The following is a 6,000-nucleotide window of genomic DNA, read 5'->3' as shown; positions in this document are numbered from 1 at the left end:
ATTATTCGTACTGTTGTATTGTAGAATGATGCTCGTGTGTCGTCATTGAGACCCCGCCCAAGTCCCCGCCTTGCTGGGCTTAGTGGAACGTGTTATGAATAAAGGAAACTGACAGCTCTTCCTGGATTGGCCACACCAATTGAGGGGGCGGGGTGCTTAGATCATCCTTTGGAGAGGCGTGAGCTGTCAATCTCATGCTGTTTGTAGGATTGGTCATGCCTAGGGAAGGGGCGGGGTATGTACGAACTGCTTGTGTAAAGGTGTGAGCAACCTGCGTTAGGTTCTCTGGGCTGATCGACCGGAGGGTCTGTTCTTGGACTACACACATCTGGGACGGTATGTCTTTGTGCTTCTCTGTTCATGATCTCTATTCAGGTACCTGTGGGAATGTGATCTTGTGTAGCAACTGTCACATTTCTATACAATTGTTAGCAATCCATGTTTTCATAATAGAAGCAGCCACATTTCTTTTGAACCTAGTGCATGCTTTTAACCACTTGCCGACCAGGCTTTTTCTGTCACTTTGTGTGTACAAGTTTAAATCAGTATTTTTATTTTTTTTGCTAGAAAATTACTTAGAACCTCCAAACATTATACCTTTTTTTTTTTTTTTTTTTTTTTTTTTTTTTTTTTTTTTTTATCTTTAGCAGAGACCCTTGGGAATAAAATGGCAATCGTTGCATTTTTTTATGTCACCCAGTATTTGCGCAGCAGTTTTTCAAATGCATTTTTTACATCCCTTGTAAAAGAAATAAGGTCCTCTTTATGAAGAGATCTGCAGTCAAAAAGATCCCAAATTTCTTCTTTACCTTTTAACCACTAGCCGACCAGCCGCCGTTATACGGCGGCAGGTCGGCTCGGCTGCACAAAATCACGTAGCTATACGTCACTTCGCATTGCAGCCATTAGGGGCGCGCTCGCCCCTGGTGCCGACGCGCGCGATCACCGCCAGGCACCCGCGATCGCTCGTTACAGAGCGAGAACCGGGAGCTGTGTGTGTTGTCAGGGGGAGAAATGACTGTTCGTCTGTTCATACAATGTATGAACAGCGATCTGTCATTTCCCCAAGTCAGTCCCACCCCCCCTTCAGTTAGAACACACCTAGGGAACATAATTAACCCCTTCCCCGCCCCCTAGTGTTAACCCTTTCCCTGCCAGTGGCATTTTTACAGTAATCAATGCATTTTTATAGCACTGATCGCTATAAAAATGCCAATGGTCCCAAAAATGTGTCAAAAGTGTCCGAAGTGTTCGCCATAAGGTCACAGTATCGATAAAAATCGCAGATTGCCGCCATTACTAGTGAAAAAAAAATATTAATAAAAATGCCATAAAACTATCCCCTATTTTGTAGACGCTATAATTTTTGCGCAAACCAATCAATAAATGCTTATTGCAATTTTTTTACGAAAAATATGTAGAAGAATACGTATCGGCCTAAACTGAGGAAAAAAAAATATTTTTATATATATTTTTGGAGGATATTTATTATAGCAAAAAGTAAAAAAATATTCATTTATTTTTTTTCCAAATTGTCGCTTTATTTTTGTTTATATCGCAAAAAATAAAAAACGCAGAGGTGATCAAATACCACCAAAAGAAAGCTCTATTTGTGAAAAAAAAAATGCCAATTTTGTTTGGGAGCCACGTCGCACGACCGCGCAATTGTCAGTTAAAGCGACGCAGTGCCGAATCGCAAAAAGTGGCCCGGTCATTGACAAGCAAAATGGTCCGGGGCTGAAGTGGTTAAAAGAAATAGATAAAGAATAAGAAATAAAAGATTACTTCCAGCCTGGACCAGAGGTGACGCCATGACGTCGCTCTGGTCCTCCAAGGCCATAGAGGAGGTCACAGAGGAACTACTCGGATCCTTTCTCGGGCGAACCGGCAGAAACAGTAAGCCCAAGAAACTACGGTGAGAGGGGGGGGTAGTCCCCTTCCGCCGCTTTGGAAAGTGTTCCAGCTGCTCAGGGGGAGCTCGGATTTATTTTATGAGAAAGCCAGCCGACAGCTGCAAAAAACGATACCGGGGTTATGGCTAATATCTTGAGCCATAATTCCGGTAAACAAACCATTGCAAACCGCAACACACACACACATATAGATAGGTAGATAGATAGATATATAGCTATATATACACAGTGGGGGTTATTTACGGTTATTTACGAAAGGCAAATCCACTTTGCACTACAAGTGCAAAGTGCACTTGAAATTGCACTGAAAGTGCACTTGGAAGTGCAGTCGCTATAAATCTGAGGGGTAGATCTGAAATGAGGGGAAGCTCTGCTGATTTTATCATCCAATCATGTGCAAGCTAAAATGCTATTTTTTGTTTTCCTTGCATGTCCCCCTCGGATCTACAGTGACTGCACTTCCAAGTGCTGTTTCAGTGCAATTTCAAGTGCACTTTTCACTTGTAGTGCAAAGCAGATTTGCCTTTAGTAAATATTCCCCAGTATCTCATAAAAGTGAGTACACCCCTCACATTTTTGTAAATATTTTATTATATCTTTTCATGTGACAACACTGAAGAAATGACACTTTGCTACAATGTAAAGTAGTGAGTGTACAGCTTGTATAACGGTGTAAATTTGCTGTCCCCTCAAAATAACTCACACAGCCATTAATGTCTAAACCACTGGCAACAAAAGTGAGTACACCCCTACAGGGCTGTGGAGTCGGTAGATAAATGTTCTGACTCCGACTCCTCAGTTTTATGTACTTCCGACTCCAACTCCCCGACTCCGACTCCTCTGTATTAATATGCAAATTTATTTTATACATTCCTTGAGGGAAAGAAACGCAACCTACCACAGGACTACTGGCTGGGAAGCCAACAGTCTACTGTATTGCACAGTTTAAGCAAAAGACAAACACAATGAAAACAAAGTTTTTTATTAATTTTTTTTTATTAATCAATCAAGTGACTGGATAGTAGCAGCAGGCATAAACATCAGGAACAGGATCTTTACCAGTTCAAAAATACAAACCACATTATTTGGTTGTTTTAGAACTAAAACAAAGCTTATCTATAATGAACCAAAAACAAAATCTATAAAACCTAGAAATGGTTTATATTAATCTTGAAATGTAGTTCTAGGCTTAGCAAATGCAAATCAATTCAATGTAGAGTTCTAAGGAAGAGAATTGCCTCTGCCAGTTCCTCTTTCATAGAGGCTCTTAAGTCAGACTTTATTATTTTATTCATGCATTGGTCTTTATTCTTACAGTAGAGAAGTCATTAATTATAACTTTTTGTGAATTGGGACATTTAAACTTGCTTTTTTTTTTTATTCCAATCTAAATTTAGTAGGAGTCGGTGTCGGTGCATTGTTTGCTGACTCCGACTCCAGGTACCCAAAATTTCCCCCGACTCCGACTCCTCGACTCCGACTCCACAGCCCTGCACCCCTAAGTAAAAATGTCCAAAGTGTCAATATTTTGTGTGACCACCATTATTTTTCAGCACTGCCTTAACCCTCTTGGGCATGGAGTTCACCAGAGATTCACAGGTTGCCACTGGAGTCCTCTTCTACTCCTTCATGATGACATCACAGAGTTGGTGGATGTTAGAGACCTTGCGCTCCTCCACCTTAGATTACCTTAGGTCTGGTGTAATGCTTGGCCAGTCCATCACCTTTACCTTACCCTCAGTTTCTTTTGCAAGGCAGAGGTCATCTTGGAGGTGTGTTTGGCGTTGTTATCATGTTGAAATACTGCCCTGCGACCCAGTCTCCGAAGGGAGGGGAATCATTCTCTGCTTCAGTATGTCACAGTACATGTTGGCCTTCATGGTTACCTCAATAAACTGTAGCTCCCCAGCCCATGACACTTCTACCACCATGCTTGACTGTGGGCAAGACACACTTGTCTTTGTACTATTCACCTGGTTGCCATCACACATGCTTGACCTCATCTGAACCAATAAAGTTTATCTTGGTCTCATCAGACCACAGCATATGGTTCCAGTAATATGTGTCCCTAGTCTGCTTGTCTTCAGCAAACTGTTTGCTGGCTTCCTTGTGCATCATCTTTAGAAGAGGCTTCCTATATTATGTACTGTATGTGTGTGTGTGTGTGTGTGTGTGTGTGTATATACCGTATTTATCGGCATATAACACCATTATTTTAAGAGGGAAGTTCAGGAAAAAAATGAAATAACTTTGAAGCAAAATAAGGGTCAGTGCTCATCAATGAAGCCTGATCAATGCACATCTGCAGCCTCAAAATTGCCCATCAATGCCCATCTACAGCTTCTCAATTGCCCATTAATGCAGCTTGATCAATGCCCATCCACAACCTCAACATTGCCCATCAATGCAGCTTAATCAATGCCCATCTGTAGCCTCACAATTGCCCATGAATGCAGCTTGATTAATGCCCATCTGCAGCCTCCCCATTGCCATGAATACAGCCTGATCAATGCCCATCTCAGGGAGGGGGGTGGGATGAGCACCGTCAGATTACATACAGCGAGAATCTCCTGTTTACTCGGTGGCCTCTTTAATACAAAGTCCCACCTCTTGGACTGGCTTCTATGATAGACAGAACACTGGTCCAAGGAGATGGGACTTCCTATTACAGAGACCACTGAGTAAACAGGAGATCCTCGCTGTATGTAATCTGACGGTGCTCCCCCCTCCCGTTCTCTCCGAGGCAGCCCAAATTGCAGTATCGGCATATAACACGCACACACTATTTGCAACCGATTTGCAGGGTGAAAAAGGGAGTGTTATACGCCAATAAATACAGTATATAATATATGTATGTATATTGCGGTCAGCAACTGGAAAGCAGCATTTGTGTGATCAGATCTCATTACAGATGGCATAGGGCTAGATTCAGAAAGATCAGCGGATCTTTAGATCCGCAAAATCTATCTGTTTTAAGATACGCTGCCGCAAGTTTTAGAGGCAAGTGGGTAATTCACAAACCACTTACCTCCAAACTTGCGGCGGCGGATCGTAAATCCCCCGGCGGAATTCAAATTCCGCAGCTAGGGGGAGTGTACTATTTAAATCAGGCGCGTCCCCGCCGCACCGATTAAAATGAGCATGCGCAGTCTGAGAATTTTCCCGGCGTGCATTGCTCCCACTGACGGTGCTAGGACGTCAGTGGTTTCGACGCTTACGTTAATGACGTCCATCCGTATTACAGAACGATTTACGCAAGCGACGTCCAAAAATTCTAAATCGACTTGGGAACGACGGCTATACCTAACATTGGCTGCGCCTCATAGAAGCAGGGGTAAGTATACACCGGGAAAACCGCTACGGAAACGTCATAACAACACTGCGTCGGGTCCGCGTACGTTCGTGAATTTGCGTATCTCGCTGATTTACATATTATTCAGCGTAAATCAGCGGGAACGCCCCCGCGCCATTTTTAAATTACAAATAAGATCCGACGGTGTAACACAGTTACACCTGTCGGATCTTAGCCATATCTATGTGTAACTGATTCTATGAACCAGGCGCATAGATACGACCAGTGTAAGTCAGAGATACGACGGCGTATCAGGATATACACCGTCGTATCTCTTTGTGAATCTGGCCCACAGTGTCTTACAATTGTATCTAGTAGTTGGACTCACATTCTACTGGACTACCTTGTTTCCAGTGGCGTCCACTCACACCACAGCATTGTATGTAGTCCGTTTTTTTTTTTTTTTCTTTCTTTCTAGCACAACTGGATTTCAACGTGAACCCTTGCATTGCATTGCCGCTGTGGTTAATAAAGTGTGTTAAAATGTCACTTGTTACATTCCAAGTTCTGTGGGGGGAAAAAGGTAAATCGTGAGATGCATCAATATCTGCACATCAGCACGGTGTCGCCCAGAGTACAGCAGCCGCTGTGCGTTGGGCATGGCTTTCTGGTGTGCATGAGCCCCTAAAGCTGAAGTGTAGGAATTTTAGGAAAATGCAACCAAATCCATTACTTACATGTAATGATGCGTCATCCATGTCTAATGGTGCAAGAGGTTTCATGCCATGTGGCTAT

At 42.9% G+C, this 6,000-nt stretch overlaps 1 protein-coding gene across 1 annotated transcript in view; it reads left to right on the top strand.

Annotated features, from left to right (window-relative positions):
- The first annotated feature begins 220 nt into the window (after positions 1-220).
- Positions 221-6,000, top strand: part of ASL (argininosuccinate lyase) — a 53,829-nt gene continuing 48,049 nt past the window's right edge. The window contains exon 1 of the mRNA XM_040336765.1: positions 221-336. The gene's annotated coding sequence lies outside the window, so the exon portion shown is untranslated. The remainder of the gene's footprint in view (positions 337-6,000) is intronic.

This window comes from Rana temporaria, chromosome 2 (assembly GCF_905171775.1).
Source record: "Rana temporaria chromosome 2, aRanTem1.1, whole genome shotgun sequence".
Taxonomy (NCBI): domain Eukaryota; kingdom Metazoa; phylum Chordata; class Amphibia; order Anura; family Ranidae; genus Rana; species Rana temporaria.
This window is presented reverse-complemented; position numbering and strand designations above follow the sequence as displayed.